At 39.0% G+C, this 17,938-nt stretch overlaps 1 protein-coding gene and 1 non-coding gene across 2 annotated transcripts in view; both read right to left on the bottom strand.

The window, feature by feature from the left end:
- The window catches only part of LOC138165236 (neuronal growth regulator 1), a 1,124,289-nt gene that overhangs the window by 128,472 nt on the left and 977,879 nt on the right, over positions 1-17,938 (bottom strand). The gene's annotated exons all lie outside the window — the stretch shown is intronic.
- On the bottom strand, positions 2,141-2,268 carry LOC138165459 (U6atac minor spliceosomal RNA). Its single transcript, XR_011169364.1, has one exon. It is a non-coding gene; the product is annotated as a U6atac minor spliceosomal RNA (small nuclear RNA).

Genomic DNA, 17,938 nt, shown 5'->3' with positions numbered 1-17,938 from the left:
TGTATTAGCGAATCTCCAAGGTCACAATCAAATTTGAGATTCTATGATTCAGTGATGTCTCGGAGGACATCAGCAGCACCATGGATAGTAGGAATAGGGAAGTCTGACCTATGAGCTGCACCAAGGGCTGAGAGAGGTAGAGCAGAGCTACTGACATGTGAACAGTAGTACTTGATAATTGTGTGCGTGTGTGTGTGCGCGTGTGTGTGTGCATGTGTGTGTGCGTGTGTGTGTGCGTGTGTGTATGTGTGTGTGTGTGTGTGTGGGGGTATTCGTAGCAGACAACTAGGAGGTCTGGAAAGAAGAAGAGGTCTAGTTCTAGGCTAGCTGCCATAGTAGAGCTTTTTTTAATCACAATGCTTATGTATACATTGTGCCCCATTTTGGCAGGGATTTTGACAGATTGGAGTGTGTCCAGAGGGGGATCATAAGACCATAGATGTAAGCTATGGAAGGGACCTCAAAGGCCATCTAAGCTACTCTGTCACTTTATAGATGAGGAAACTGAGGCCCTTGGATGTTAAGTGACAGCCAGAATGGCGAGTTAAGAAAAAGCACAGGAAAAACAACTGAGGATGATGGGCCTAAAGAAGCCTTTGTGAAGTCATGAACATGGTCTGAGTGGTTTGCAATAATGTGCTCTGTCATCCTTAAAGTTCTGAAAAATGTTCTTATCATTAGACATCAAAGGAAAATTTCAGTTCAGTATTAGGAAGAATGTCCTGACCCCTGGATCTGTCTGAAAATGCACTTGACTACCTTGCAAGGAGTGAATGGCTTCTCAGGAGAGGTCCTCCAGCAGAGGGATGGCAGGTGGCTACCTGCACTATCAAACAGGGATGCTATCAGTCACACAGTCACACACGGGAGGCAGTGATGAGGCTGAACACGACAACCTGATCCTGTCTCTGTGATTCAACACTGCTACTTCCATTAAAAATGAACATGAAAAGATGATGCATAGGATAGAGAATGTTTGCTCTGGAAGAAGTCCTGCACTAAAAGTCAGAAACGTGTATTTGAATCCTGTTTGATTCCTATCTATGTGATCCTGGCCAAGTCATTTCAACTCCTCCAGTCTCAGTTTCCTCACATACAGAAATGGATAATGACAGCCTATCCTCCCTCCCCTCCACCCCCCGGAGTTGGGAAAAATCAAATGAGATCATGTATGGAAAGCATTTTGCAAACCTTAAAGTGCCTACAGAATCAAAGAACTCAATGGATAAGCCATGCTTCCCCCTCCGCTTAGTGAGGAGGAGAGGGGAAACAATTCAGATAATACCAAGATGATTGGAAGAAAAAATCCAGAGCACCCCCACCATAATATTCCACTAGAAATTCCCTGTCACACCCTTGTCTATCTAGCTGATCTGGAAGGATTGGTAGGTAGATATTGAAGTACCCCAAAGGACTCACAGAAATTTCACAAAAGGTTTCTCAAGCCTCTTATGCTTTTTCCAGTTTTCTAGGGTGAAGGGAAAGACATCAGTGAGTGGCACTTAGCCACCCTTGGGATGGTCCCAAGCTTCAGGCAGGATTACCTATGCCTACTTGTTAAGCTACATTCTTAGGCGGGTGGCCCAGCTCATATGGCCATGGCCTCTCTGTGCTCTGTCCAGGGCGCTTAAAGTAGACAATCATTTTTCTATTATCTTCATAGAAGCTGAGGAGGGAGAATGGACCTAGAATCACAGATCTGGAACATAAAGGTCATCATCAAAGATCACCTGTTTCACTACCCTTATTTCAGAGATGAGGAAACCATCTTGGAGAGGTTAAAGACCTTGCTCAACATCTCATAGCTAGAATCCAGGAATCAAAAGCAGGTCCTCCAAATTCCAATTTCAAGATGCAATTTCAGAGAAATAATAATATTTTACATTTGCAGAGTGCCTTCATATATTGAGTGTACTTTGTGTATACTGTCCCATTTATTTCTTACAACCCAGTGAAATAAGCGCTATTATTTTTCATATCCTGATGGAGAAATTGAGGCTGAAATCAAGCAACTCACCAAAGTTTACAAAGCTAGCAAGTATCTGAGGTAAGGCTCAAGCTCAGGTCTTTCTAACTCCCATTGTCAAAAATGTCACCATCCATTTCTTAGTCGTTTATGACTTAGTCAACAAGTATTTACCATGTGAAGTGATTAGATGCCACAGAATAGGTGGTAATGCCTTGATGACATATGTATTGTAAAAGCCACTAGGACCCTCTTCCAGCCTTGGAAAGGGGAATGCTAGCCCATTTGGTCTCCTTCAAAAATGAAGGAAGGACAACATAGCAACATATTAAGTGACTACTGTGTGCTAGGTACTGTTTTGTTAGCACCAGAGATCTAAGAAAGGTAAAAAATTGGCCCTGACCTAAAGAAGCATAATCTAGCAACACGGGCATAAACCATGTCAATATCTAAGTGTACAGACGATATGTGCCAAATAGATGAAAGGTAATCTGAAAAGGAAAGTATAAGAGGCTATGGGAGGCAGGGAAAGGTGTTTGGCAGAAGCTGGGCCTGGAGCTGAATCTTAGAAAAATCAAGGGAAATGTAGGCAGAAGTGAGGAATTTCCTCATTCTAGGTATGAGGGGACTTCCAATCCAGAGCCATGGAGATGAGAGATGAAATGCTGTGTTCTATGGTATGAACACTGAGTTTTCACTCACTGGAGACATTTAGACAAAAGGCAGAGGACTGCTTATAGAGAAGGTTGGAGGAGAGAGCTCACAGACAGCTATAGATTAGACTAGTTAGCAACTCACAAATGTTTCCAACCGAGAGATCATCTTATTCTGAGAGACTGGGATCTGGAGAGCTTTGTCTGAGGCCCCTGAAAAGGAATACCAGCAGATGGAGGATACCTCCCCTCCAGCCAGTTGGTGGGAATAATTCTTTTTAAGATCATTGCCTGTACTATGGCAGAGAGCTGCCATCTAGTGTCTGCTTTCTCATAGCTTTATATGACTCTGATTTCAAGGGGGAACCAGTATATTTGTCACCACTCCAGAGCTAGAAGGTTCCTTACACATCATCTGCTTTTACTTTCTCATTTTAAATATGATACTTGGCAATTTTATGTGACTTTGCCTAGCTCACAAAGCAGGTAAGGAGTGTAGCTAGGAGAATGAGAGTCATGGGTAGATCCTGTCAGTTTGTTCAGATCATGTTAGCCAAATGGAATAGACTAGGGTGCCATTTCCAACAAAATCTTTGAAATTATGTGGATCTTTCTGCTTGGCCTAAAATGTGGTGGCAAGCGACATTTTTCCATTGGTTCAGTATCCCAAATGATTTGTGTCTTCAAAAGGGTCTCAGTCAGGAAGATGTGCCTTATGAGGGAACAGAGGCACTCTTTTGCTGGCAGCTTGTAGGGAGACAACCATGCAGGCCCTATCTTTCTATACCCAAGGTCACATGTGCCCTCAGTAATTGACCTGGGTTCATTGTTCCTTCTCTGTCATTTGGGATTCAGGGAGCATAATCTCTGACCTGAGCCAAGAGCCATAGGGATCGATGATTCCAGGAATTGAGGGTGTTGATGGCAACCCAGTAGCAGTGCCCTGAGGAGCACACACATAGGAGTTTAAGCCAGAAGAAACCAGAAATGATGCTAGCTTTGGATGTGAAGTTGATGGGACCAATGTTTTGTAGGAACTGAGCGAAACTATGAACCTAATTTCACCATTACCAGAGACCAAGGTGGTTTAAGGGGACTTATGCCCCTGAGGTGGTAGAGTCAATGTTTATATTTTATTTTAGGTATTTAGTTGAAGCAAATTTTCTCTTATAAAAGGTATTAGATGTTACATGCCACTGGGCACCTAAAGTGAGGAGAATACAGCCAGCAGAGGCTTGAGTCAATTGTAGAGAAAAGAAAAAACCCACAAATACCTCAACTTTCCCTAGAACCCTTTGGAAGAAACTCAGCAGGTCTTTCTCTGAGAGTGGGGCCAGAACAAAACACATTACACTGGGATTTGAACTCTAGTCTTCACCCATCAAATTGAGTGATCTTTCTACTGTAAAACGTGACCTCTTGTTGGATTGTGAAGAAGCATGAGGTGAAGATGGAAGGCCAAAAAGGTTCTTGCACTGCAGTAATGATTGGAAATGTCCAACGTCAAGACTGGGCGTATCACAGGAATATAGGCTCAGAGGTGAAAGGGGAGTTAGGGACCATATCTTGCAACCTTCTCATTTTATGTACAAGGAAATTGTGACTCAGGAAGCTTGAGAGACTTGCTTATACTTTCTGAATTATCATATCTACCCACTTGTTTCCTTTAACTTCCCCCATACTTGCAATTTTACTTCTGAAGTCATTCAAATCACTTTTTCCTAGTTATATCAATATAGGAATATGTGACTGTTGTGATTTTTGTCATTGTGATGAACCCTCAGCATAGAAACTCCTTTCTCTGAAGCAGCTTGTAATCCCTATATATACTAATAGATGAGCATTAGGCACTTACTTGAGGTTCATTATTTGCTCAAGATGATACAGATAACAAGTGACAGAGGGAGAATTTGAACCCAAGACCATCTGATTCCAATCCCAAGTATCCATTCACTAGGGCACACTGATTTTATAGAAATATTAGTATTAATTTTTTTCAACAAACAAAAATTAAAATTCTATTTCTGATGTTTGGTTTAAAGATGCCAAATTCCTTCACTCAAATGCTTCAAGATCAGAGTGAAGTTTTCCTTTATCAACAAAGAAAATTCTATGAACAACTTGGGTCATATTTTAAATATGGTTGCCCTGGGACAACTGAATGAACACTCCTGGAAGATAAACTCTGGTTTCATTCCTCTCCCATATATCTTTCAACAGCTGCCAACACCCAGTCTTTCCAACTCACAATTCTAACCATTTCACTCACTTTCTCAACAACCTTCAATGATTTCCTATTGAACAAAGAATATCATACAAAGTCCTTAGCCTGGCATTTAATACTTTCCATAAATTGGCTGCAATCAACCTTACCAGTATTGTTTGAGTAGGATGCATTCATTCTTTGTACAATAAAATGAGTCTTTCAGGAGCGGCCAGGTAGCACAGAGAGCAAGAGCACTGGCCACAGAGTCGGGATAACCTGGGATTGAATCTGGGCTCAGACACTTAGCACCCACCCAGAAACACCTGGCTGTGTAATCTTGGGCAAGTTACTTAACCCCAATTGCTTTAAAAACAAATGAGTCTTTCAAAGATTCCCTAAGTTATCCCAGAAACCCTTATTTTAGCACATTTAATTCTTTTCCTTTATATATTAAAAAACAAAACAAAACAAGACAAAACAAAAAACCTCCCAACACAACATTCTCTCCTCACCATCATAGGTTGGAATTGGTTTCTGTTTCTTTCTTACAGATGTAGCTAAGGTTCTACCCCACCCAAAGCATCCCCCAATCTTCTAGTTATTCTTACACTATACTTACCTGTGTATGTTAAATTTATCATTAGATTATAAGCCTCTTGGGTGCTGCGAAGCCACCATCTTTCAGTTTGGCATCTACACGAACTAGCCTGGCACTTTGCATATATTGTGTACTTACTGATTGTTTGTTAAATTGTCCTTGAAAGCCAAGGGTCCCCTTGCCGAGGATAGACCATATGTGCAGGCAAGATAGATGGTTACTTATTGTTATTATTTATGAAGGACTTGGAAAGCTCCTCTATCCCGAAATATGCGCTGCAAAAATTTGTCACCCTGGTTGAAATTCCACATTCTGAACTGAAAGTAACTTAAAACATTCCTACCTATTGTAACTTTACAAACAAACAAATAAATACTTCCCCTTCATCTATTTGAATTCTCTCATAGAACTCTACGTCCACAAACAAGGGGGAACCATCTAGCACATATATTATTGAAAGCCTAATCACTTACTAGACTGAAAGCCATTACTTTAAACATTTCAAGCTTTACTCATATCTCTGACTCTTTCCTGTATAGATCCTAGATCTAATTGACCATGGTAGAGGGTCAACTGAGAATTTATCTATTACATTAGAATTTTTTATACTCCTATTTCCATGATATTTATCAGACAATTTCTATAGCTCAGCTCATTATACCTTCCCCTACTCTGGTAGGATGCCTAACTAAATATAGTTTGCTATAATATTTATATTTATAGATGATCAATTTCTATCCACCTTGAAACCTGCCTTCTTATTTTAGTTCTATATTAAATGCATTTTGGGTGTTAAAAAATTTTAAAAAATAATAAAACTATAAAAAGTTTTCTCATACTTATTACAATAAACAAATTTTCTCTAAAATTCAGCGTTAGTTGCAAAATACTGTTGAAATATCCAAAATTATTAATAACAACCTCAACATGCCCATTAGCTTCTTGAGAAAGACAGGAGGACAAGGCAATGCATCTGAAGCAGAACAGTTAAAAAGAAGGTCCTCGGGATTTTGGGTAAGAGGCCCTGAGTTCTGGGCAGAGCTCAGACACTGACCACCCATAGCACTGTGGGCAAGTGGCATGACTTCTTTTGCCTATTTCCTTATCTACAAAAAGAGAGGGCTGGACTGTATGGATTTTAAGCTCTTCTAAACTTAAATATCTTATCCTTTTATCCTCCTGGGCCAGTACAATTGCAGGAAAGGAAAGGAGATATTCCATCTTGGGAAAGAAACAGATTTGTCATAACAAGGCGACAAAAGGAGAAAGCCAAGCGCTAGTCAGCCTTCCCTCGTCCCCCGGGCTCTTTGTAAGGAGACAGAGATGACGGGGCAGGGGAAAACACATTCTTCCTAGAGCTCATTTTTGGAAAATAAATGATTTATTATAAATAAATGATGATCAATACAACTAATTAAACTAGCTCAGTGACTACTTGCATTTCTTCCAATTCACCTCCTTGTTCCTTAAATAGAAGCATGTCCTGAGGATTCTCTTGGAGGCTCTCCTGTGTGAAGTGGGATGGGGGCAGGGACTTGCCTTAATGCCTCTTCAGACTCATTTCCATGTAAAAAGAATGGCCTCTAAGTAGGATCTGTTCAGCAGCCAGTCCAGAATAGCTATGGTTTCTGCTTTACATTTTTGATTGAATGTGGAGAGCATTTAGCCTGTATCTTCACAATCATTATAAAGAGACTTCCCCTTTCTTTTGTAAAGGATGGAATGATTTCCTTCTTTCCATGTATTATCCTTCTCAAACTCACCCAGAAATCAGCAGCTTCAGATGCCCTGCCATGGCCAGTGGGCTCTTTCCCCAAGCATCATCTTGGAAATTGTCCTCACTCATCTTTGACTCAGAATCCGTGGCTTCCTTGGGTGCTGTGCTCACCTTTCGCTGCCTTTATGAGATCTGCACTTTCCCTCTCATTATGAGTTTATCCCTTAACACTTTATATTTACTTCAAATACATTTTGTATTGACTCACCTATTTGCATATTTTCCCTCAAACAGTGATTTCATAAAAATCTATAAGATCAGAGATTATTTATCTTCATCTCTTATATCCAGTGATTGGCAAAGTGCCTGGCACATAGTAGGTACTTTACTGATGCATGTACTGTTGGATGTGTTAAAGAAAATAAGTCTAGTGGTCTGCTGATTTCAAATAACAAATTTTAGTTTCTAATTCTCAGCCAAAATTTTTTAACACCCAAAACGCATTTAATATAGAACTAAAATAAGAAGGCAAGTTTCAAGGTGGATAGAAATTGAACGTCATCTGTGAAGTCTTGCCTGGCTAATTAATTGCTTCACAGTCCAATCTATTAAAATGCATATTTTCATTTTATCCCCAGTCCTTAAACTTTTCAATGTACCCTTTTGCTTGTGTGCCATGCCAATAGCGTGTGTGTTGGCTTACTAAATATTTATCTATATGTTCCCAGTGTGCACATATGTACAGTCTGACCTAAGATATCTGGTTGAAGAAGAGAATGTCTCCTCAGGCCACCTCTTCTCCTAGGGTCTATCTCAACAGACTCATGTTTAGTATCCCTGCCTCAAGGCTCACCTCTCCACAGAACTTCCAGGCCAATATTCCTAAAGGACAAGTCTGACTAGGTCGATATCTGTTCTAATAAGGCCCCGTGGTTCCTAATTGCCTCTCTGATCAAATAATAACATCCAAATCTGTTGAGTATTTAAAGACCTTCACAACCCAACTTCAGGCCACCTTTCCAGAATCTTTACACATTGCTTTCTTCCAGGACCTTGTCAGACCAGTCAGACAGGCCTTCTTACTGCTCCTCACAAAGGACATTTCATTTCTCATCACCACTGCTGTTCACTGACTGCCCTCTCTGTGGGGAAGGTACTAGGCTCCCTCCTTACCTTGACTAATTATTTAGTTTCCTTGAAGTTTACCTCCCTTGTTACTTTATATACTCAATCAACAATTATCGAATAGGTGCCTCCAATGTGCCAGGTACAGTGGTAGGGGCTGGGCATACAAATCTGATGAATGACTAATCCCGACTCACAAAGAGCCCGCATTATAACAAAGCAGACAACAGGCACCTGCGTGAATGCAGAACAAATAGAAGGGAATAAATACAAATAAAGGCAAAGTCATTACATAAAAGAGAGCTAGGAAGGGAAGGCCCTAAGAGCAGGGTAGAAATCAAGAAAGGCTTTATGAAGATGTTGGTCTATGTTGGGAAGAAAAAGTGGGGTTTTCTGAGGTGAAGGTAAGGAAGGCGTATTGTAATGGGAATGTAAATTTATGTTGTTGCCATCTTTCTAAGACTGTATTGTGTAAGATCTTCCCTGCCCCAGGCCCTTTGATAGGCTTAAGTGCACCTGGAGCCTGTGGGAGGAGGCTTGTTTTTCAGGAGATACTTTGTGATTGGCCAGTGGGTCAAGAGGGTTGTTACATTCTCTGAGGCAGGAGAAGGCTATATAAGCCCTGATGTGAGGCTTTGTTTTGGGGACTCACTTTGAGAAGTGTTCTGTGATTTGACCAGATGAAACTCTGGGCAACCATTGAGAACCCCCTGGCTTTGAAAACCCAGATGTTGATGCTTCCCTCTCTGGTAACTGACTAGGTATGGATGTAATGGTTGGACAGTGGGAGGTCTGTCTGTTTGATATGTTTGTTTCTCTGTCTTCTTGTAACTTCTGCTTGTAACCTCTGTATACTCTGAAGTTTGGGGTGCTGACTTTTTCCCCTGAACTAGGTAAATGATATGTTTGATTGATTAAAGCAAGATTGTTAATCCATTTTTAGTTGCTTTCCTTTAGAAAAGCAGATCTTCTGTGTAACCTTGGGCAAGTTATTTAACCCCAATTGCCCTCCAAAAGGAAAAAAAATAAAAAAAAATAAAAGCAGATCTAAGAACCTGTGTTGGCAGTCAGCCTGGGTATGTTGGGGTGCTTGCTGCTACAAGTGTATCCCAGCCATGGACAGACAATGGGATGTCATGTTCAAGAACTGATAGAAGGCCAGGTTGACTGATCTTCAGGATGCAAGAGGTGGAGTAATCTACAATGAGGCTAGAATGATAGGTTGGCACAAGTTTGTGAAAGACTCTAAAAACCAAGCAGAGGAGTTTTTTTTATTTAATTCTAGGGGTAATATTAAGCCACTGGAGCTTTTTGACTGAAGGTCGAACATGGTCAGATCTGCACTTCAGAAAAATCCTTTTGATAGCACTATGAAGTAAGGACTCAAATGGGGAAAGGCTTGGGGCAAGGAGACTAATTGGATGGCCATACCAATAAAGTAAGAAAGAGGTGAGGAGGTCCTGAACTAAGCTGGTAGCTGTCTGATTAGAGAGAAGAGTCAGATGCAAGATGTACTGTGGAGGTAGAAATGTCAAGATTTTACAACTGATTAAATTTTGTAGGATGAGCAGACAAGGAAAACCCCAAAGTTAAAAATCCAAGCAATGAGAAGGTTGAGGATTTTCTCTACAAAAAGTAGGGGGGTTAGAAAGAGATATGGGTTTGGGGGACAAGATAATGCGTTCTCTTTTTGACACGGTGAGGTTGATATTCCTACAGGTCATCCAATTCTAAATGTCCAAAAGTCTTCCAGAATACAGGATTGAAACTCAGAGAAGAGACTGGGCATGGGTTTCTACTTCTATGAGTCATCTCAATAGAGATCATAATTAAATCCAAGGAAGCCAATAATATTTCCAAGAGCAAGTTTAGAGAGAAAAGTAGGAGTCTTGGGGAAAACTCATAGTTAGGGACTATAAGATGGATAATGATCCCATCCAAGAGCCTCAGGAGAGGTCAAAAAAGGAAGAGAATGGGGAAAGAATCTTGTTACAAAACCCAACAATGAGAAAGTGTGAATGAGAAGAAGGTGGTTGATTATATCAAATGTATCAGAGAAGTAAAAAAAAAAGATGATCATGTTTGATAATTAAGATCTCATTGGTAACTTCAGAGAGCGAAATTTCAGTTGAAAGATGAGGTTGGTAGACAAACTACAAGGGGTTGGAGAGGAATCTGAAACAAGTATAGTTAATCTAAGAGTATGACTGAGCAAGGTAGAAAAGCTATAGGATGGTAGCTTGAGGTTATGGCAGGACTTGGAAAATATTTTTTTCAAGAATTAGGGAGATCGGCATGTTGAAAGAAGACATGAATAGAGACTAAAGATTCAAGAGACTGAGGGGATAATTGGGATTTCAGTTTGATTAGACGTATGAATTGGCCTTGGCAAGAAGAAGGACCATCTGATTTTCAGAGAGAGTGAGGGATGATGTCAAGGAGTTTCGAGAGAAAGAGAAGCAGATACAAATGAGCCCACATCAAATGGCCTCAATTTTCTTAGTACCACAAGAGGCAAGGTTCTCAACTGAGACCGAGAAGGAAACATCATGTGAGAAGCCGATGGAGAGAAGAAAAGGTCTGGAAAAGCTACAGTTGGTCGTAAGATGATGGAAAAATAAAATAACTTCCCTGTTGTGGTGAAGACAGTAGACAGTGAGCATGACTGTGGGATTTCACTTCCACTCAACAGTTTGAAGACTTTACTCATCACTCTACAACTGCTAATGCCTCTTGTCCCACAATATGGTATTTGATACTTTGTAAATTTACTCAATAAATGTATGTTGATTAAATTAATTAAATGGAACAATTCACTCAATGGCTTATTGCTCTACATAACACTGAGATATTTGCACTATCATAAGATACTGCATTAACTGATTTGGGGCAGAGTGGATATAGTTCCTGCATACTGTGGATATATCCAATGATCTCCAATGAAGAAAAGGTAAAAACAAACAAAAGCTTTTTTTGTTACCAATGTATGTGAAAACATTGGAGGAATGCTTGACCCCATCACCCATATTTCATCCTATCAGTCTTATTTCCTTACCCTGGATGTGGAGGGAAGCAGCTGTGGGTTATTAAAGGGACATCTAAGTGAGTGGGTGGGGGACTAATAATGGGGGTAGCTATTGAGCTATCACCTGTGGAAGAAGAGAGTACATCAGATTGTGGAGTCAATCTGATATTGGGAATTAAAGATCCATTAGGTAGTTGTGAGGGGCAAAGTGTCCCAGGCTTTTTATAAATGAGAGATTCAGAGTGGGGTGCCTAGTTTGGCACTTCATGTTAACAGCCAGGTGTTATCTAAAAATAAAGGTGTAATATAAAGTTTAATATCTCTGAATTCATAGCCATGAGATTGACCTTTGATGGAGCTACCTCTGACTGAAAGTATCAAAAGAGGTTGGATCTTATCTGCTTTTCCCCCTACTTTCCACCATCTATAGGAAGGGGGGCACTGCATGGCAAGGAGAAACCATGAGAGAAAGGTCTGGTTGGGAGAAGTATTCCGTACCCTTTGTAAAGGCTTAGAATAAACATCAAGGGAAGCAATGAATGATTGCTTGTTGACCTCTGGAGGAACTGTGTCAGGTAATATCAATGAATAATGACCATGAAAGGCTCAGAATGAGGGGCCACATCAGCTGGGGGACTAACTGCTCCTGGAATAATGACCTCTGGGGGATTTGCTTATAAGCACATGCATTATTTTCCATTAGATCTTGATTTTATTTGAAAGTTCAATAAATGAACTCATTCTTTGTAATGTGCAAACTATGTGATTATTATGTCATAGATGACAGAATCTAGGTGCCACAGAACAAAGTTCCCACATAATCCTGATCTGAACATTGATCCAGGAGAGCGAGACATCCCTTAAAGTATGACTGGAGCCTTCATACCATGAGACAGTCCTTACTACAAGCATTAGATCATTCCCTTGGGACTAAAGCCTGGGACTTTTGTCTTTGTCAGTCTTTATATACCCAGGATGTCATTGTACAGAACAAATGAATATGTGATAAATATTGGTGATGATGATGCAGGTGTACAGTTATAATCCCTAATCTGAATCCTACAGCGTTCTGGCGACTATCTCAATCATGCCTTACTGCTTCACTGTGCTCCTGAGTTAGGAGTAGTGATATATTCTGAACTAGTGTAGCCAGTCTGCTAAAATCAGTAAGGAAAACATGAATTTTGAGGCAGAGCAGAAGTTGTGTTGAGAAATCATGGACTGAATAAATACTAAAATGTAGAGCAGAGAGAATTCTTTTAAAAATTTTCTTATAAAGAACTTAATATCCCAAATTGCATCATAGTTTTTGCTATGCTTTTATCTGGAAAATTAATCAACTAATTATGGATAATTATAATTAATATCTGAATTCATTATATGTGAGCATATTAATTAGGATTCTGAAATATATTCTGAACTTTCAAAACAGTTATAATCTCACAATCAGAGAATAATGTGAGCTTGATTGTTTGAAGTTTTTTTTTTTTAACAAAAAACTTCGAACCTTAAAATAAATTTCAAATTAATGCCATAAAAATGCTGTTTGTTTCGCAGGATCTCATCTCTCAGCTCACAGATCAATGTTTACAATCATAAACTTTCTATGGCAGGGGTCATGCCTGCAGTAGGAGATTAAACTATTGTGATTTTTGCCTAAGATTTTTCAGAGACAGAAAGGCAGTTTAGTTTGCCAGGCTAAGCAAAATCCACACACCTTCTACTTCATGAAAGCCCAAAGAATAAAAATAGGAGTTTACAAAATGGAGCAATTTGGCAGAGTTTATTCACTTGACAACAGAATTCATACCATATTTGCTTTAAATGACTTCTGTTTCAGACATTTTGAGAGGGCCGACTGTGGAGCTACTACTGGCTTTTGCCTCATTGGATAGAGTCAAACAAAGCCAAAATGTCCACTTGTCAGGTACACTGTAGAGGAAATTCTTCCTCAACTAAATGTTGGACTAATTAAGGTCCATTTCACCAATACTGCAATTTATGTTCAACTCTTTAGGAAAGCACTCATTACTTAAAGCGAGGTACAGCTGTGAAATGCCTGCATGATTCTCACCGTAACATTGTCCTTCAAGTTTCAGTATGACCTTTGGGCATGTTACTTATTCACTTCTTTTTTTTCCCAATTTCCTCAGCTCTGCAACGGAGACATTAGTTTTGTGAAGACCTAACATAATTTTAAAGTCCTGGAAATCTAAAAAGCTTCATAAAGCCTCAAGAATTGTAATCATTAATGTCACTCTCCAATTCATCAACTCCATCTCTATGACCTTCAAGAAATTCCATTTCCTGAAATGAAAGTCAACAATACAAGAGACTGCTTCCAGTTTTCTAAAAACTGGAGGGAAGAATCATTTACTCTGAGCCACAATGGCATGCATTAAAAAATGGAATTATTTTCAAGTTACAATTGTCATGGACCAATGAATGATGATTTCCAGGATTAAGAAGATAAATGAGAAGTGGCTTTTTTATGGTGAATTAGAAAGTGCTGGTACTTTAAGTCTGTTTATGTAGTCCATAGAGAAATCTGTGTTTCAAAGTATAGTTTACCTGCCACCTTCTATATAAGACTTTTCTTAATCCATACAGTTGCCTAACTCTTTCACCTCTACCAACTAAATTGTAGCTTCATTAATATGCTTCGTGTATTCCAATGCTTGTATATCTTGGCAGCTAGATTGTAAACCTTGAAGATGAGGTACTATTTTCTGATTAGTTTCTGTATCCCATATACCTAGCATAGTACCTGCCATTTAATAGGCATTAGTAATTGGCATAGTAAATAAGTATAGGCATAGTAATAGGCATAATACATTTCTGTTAATTGAATAACTGATCTTCTTTTGAAATTGCTACTACTTTGTATATACTTTCGACTTAACTACTTTTTTTGGCTTTTTTTTTTTGGAGGGGCGAGGGCAGGGCAATTGGGGTTAAGTGACTTGCCCAAGGTGACATGGCTAGTAAATGTTAAGTATCTGAGGCTGGATGTGAACTCAGGTCCTCCTGACTTCAGGCCTGGTGCTCTATTCACCACACCACCCAAGCCACCCCTTCCTTAACTACTTTTATGTTTTATTCCTTCCATTGAATGTCAGCTCCTTGAAGGCTTGGGACTGTTTTTTTTTCTTTTTGTGGTTTTGTATCCCTAGCCCCAATAGAATATCTTGCACATAGCAGGTCCTAAACATAAATTCTTGCTGAATTAAATTAGCTTTTCTTTATTTAATAGTTTTTATAAGACTATGCAACACAAATGACCTATTGGTATACAATGGTTTTTGTATTGTACAGATAGATGCAGGAGGAGTGACAGCACCAGCTTAAGAATTGGCAAATCCATTAAAGGCAATCTAATCCAAAGACTTCATTTTAAGAAGAAACTGAGGAATAATGACAGATTTGCCCAATGTCACACAGGTCACAAGTGGTGATACTGAGGTCCAAACCATGGCTGGGATTTGAATCGACATGCTATCTTTTCTCCAGCACCAGGCTGCTCCCTTAAATCTTGAGGTTATATCAATGAATTTGATGGAACAAAAATGTCATTTTGGTGGGGATCACATTCATATTATACAATATGTGAAATTCTATAGTTTGACAAGCTATGGCAAAGCTAATGCCTTATATTTGGGGCTATTGGACTGTTATTCTCTTAACTTATAACTCTGCCCTAAATTATTGGACATTCTTTTCTAATGCTGGACCAATATTAACACTAAAATCAACTGAAGTATGCTGCATAATAAAAGATATCACCTTTTTTCTTGCTGAGGGGAAGAAAATAAGATTTAGCCAGTATCGCTGTCATGATTGAAGTCATTTTCAAATATGGTGGTCATTACTGAGAGGATTGGAGAAGAGAAAGAGCAGTAGCAATGATTTAAATTTTCAAATGCCCTGTATACTTCATTCAGATTGAAAAATGCCTCTTACCTTTCAAACTCTGAGACTCTGGAGCTGATCAAAGCAGAGTTTTCTTTTAATCTCACTACTTGCTATACTGCACAGCCTTTTCTTGAATAATGATGTTAATAATTCAATTTTCCTTCCTGCCAATTGAAACAGATTCTGACTTGTCAGGAATGTTTAAAAAATCTAAGTTATGGACTCAGTGTACTCATTTCTTCAGAATTTATGGCCATAAATTATCTGAATAAATTCCACCTGTCTCTCTTCCGTGTTTCTTATCTTTCCATGAAGGTACCCACTTTATCTCTGCCCTAACTCTTCAGCCACAATGTTAGGCTCTATGAGATCCATCTGGAACCATTTTGTAATCTTTCTCTGATCACATAGAGGCAACAAATGGCCTGATTGTTATCTTTCAAAAAGCCTAGATTATCCTACCCCATTGATGGTAGTACTACAGAAAATAACTCCCCCCCCCAAAAAAAAGACCCACCATTTCAAATGCCTGAAATGTTAATGTACAAGAATACCTAAGAGGTCATGGGGTAGGTAGGTGGTGCAGTAGATAGAGCTGTGGGCCTGGAATTAAGAAGACTCCTCTCTCAGTTCAAATCTGGTCTCAGAAACTTACTACCTGTGTGACCCTGAGCAAGTCACTTAACCCTATCTGACTTAGTTTCCTTATCTGTATAATAAGCTGGAGAAGAAAATGGCAAAACGCTCCAGTATGTTTGCCAGAAAAACTACAAATAATGTCATAAAGAGTTGGGCATAACTGCAAAATAACTGAACAGCAACAACAAAATATTTAGTAGAGGATCCTTCCTATAAACAGATTGTCTGACCTTTGTTTTACTTCAAGGTAAGATACTTTTTTTTGTCCAGACTAAGAGAATGTTGCACAATGGTGTATTTTTTTCATTTAAAGCATTTGAACTCCATTGGAAGGACCCCTAAGTAATGAAAAAGTCCATTGTTATAGGGGATCTACTGAAAAAAGGACCTCCTTGCCCTTCAGTTTAGGGTAGCTTTGCTGCCATGTTCAGAATAGACTTCCACTATAACAGGTGCCAATTTCCTTCCCTTTTTATAACATTTGGAATTTATAGTGAATATAAATTCATTTGAATCAATTTCTTACAAGACTTAAGTCAAACACTCAGACGCTTCAAAATCACACTTAAAAGAGAAGAAAAATTGGGGCAATGACTGAAGATGACTTTTAAACAAATTATTCACTCTCTATATTACAAGAGGGAGTTCAGTATGTTGTAAGTGTGTATTTGCTTTATTTTCAATAGCGAAACTGGAGTCCAGACATTTTATGATTTGTCAAAACCTCCTTCAGGGTAATCAGAGATAACAGGCCTGAATGAATCATGGATCTCAATGACCAAACATCACACTCCAGTGCTCAACAGGTTGAGGTTCTTTGATTTCCCATTTGACCTAGAGTCTCATCTTCAAAATGGAGCTGGTTTTAATGATGTTCCCAGTTCTCCCTTCACATTGCTCTAGGATTGTCTACAGTCAATTATTCTAGAAATGATTCAGAATTCTAGGTCATTTCTGTACAATCTTTAAAAAAATAATGTGGCACAGTGAATAGAGCACCAGCTCTGAAGTCAGGAGGACCCGAGTTCAAATCTGGCCTCAGACACTTAACACTTACTAGCCATGTGACTTTGGGCAAGTCACTTAACCCCAATTTCCATGCCCTCTCCCTCCAAAAAGCCAAAAAATATGTAAAACTGGGTGACTCAAGTGACATAGTTAAAGTAGAAACACTTTATTTAAAAACATATATTTGATTGATTCTAGTTAATGCAGTTTCTTAATTCTAAATTCTCTAGTTCTAGACAGACTTCAGATGTATATCTACCATAAACTTATTTTCCAGAAAAATTGCTCTATTTATTATTTCTTGTATACGACATTCAATTTCTGGCTCCCTTGCTTTTGAACAGCCTATACCCCACCTGGCACATTCTCCTTCCTGCCTTCTACCTTTTAGTTTCCCCAACAGACTTTTAAGTTCAGCTCCAGGAGGCTTTTCCTAATGATCTCTCTTCCTTTTTCTTTCCCCCTTGCCACATTTAAATGGCTTTGAATTTACTTTGTATATAATTTGTATTGATTTTTCTGTATACATATTGAGTTCCTCTCAATTCCCATGGAATGGGAGCTCCTTGATGGAGATTTTGATTTAAAAAAAATGGTCTTTGTATTCCTGTCACCTACCACAGTACAGCAATGTCTAATAGGTCCTTTTTGAATTGAATTGAATTGATAAATCCTAGCTTATAGTAAAATTGTGTATTAGCACTAGGAATGGATGATGAACCCAGGCACTTTTGCCCACTCTTTTTTTTTGGTGAATCTCATTTACAAAGTCTTGGCTCAGCAGTTAATAGAAATCCTTCCAAACTTTTTACTAAGCTAAGTAGCTTCAGCATTTTTTCATTTTATTTTGGGGCTTTAAATAGTCAACATCCCAAATGCACTGCCAAATCCTAGCACAACAAGATCAGAGGTGTTTCTAATATCAACAGCTTTTATCTTGGTTTTATTTATATCACGTAAGGACAAAAAAAAACATTCACAGTTAAAAAAAAAAGACTCTTTAAATGTTCTTACAGCAATAGCCTGTCTTTCCAGAATGAGTATTTGAGGCTGAATTAGAAAGCATCTGAAAATAAAGCACAGCAGCTG

Source organism: Petaurus breviceps, unplaced genomic scaffold (assembly GCF_028583685.1).
Source record: "Petaurus breviceps papuanus isolate PSGF00001 unplaced genomic scaffold, PetGlider_PUasm1.0 208, whole genome shotgun sequence".
In the NCBI taxonomy this organism is placed as follows: Eukaryota; Metazoa; Chordata; class Mammalia; order Diprotodontia; family Petauridae; genus Petaurus; species Petaurus breviceps.
Note: the sequence above shows the minus strand (reverse complement) of the source record. Positions and strands in the feature narration are given on the sequence as shown.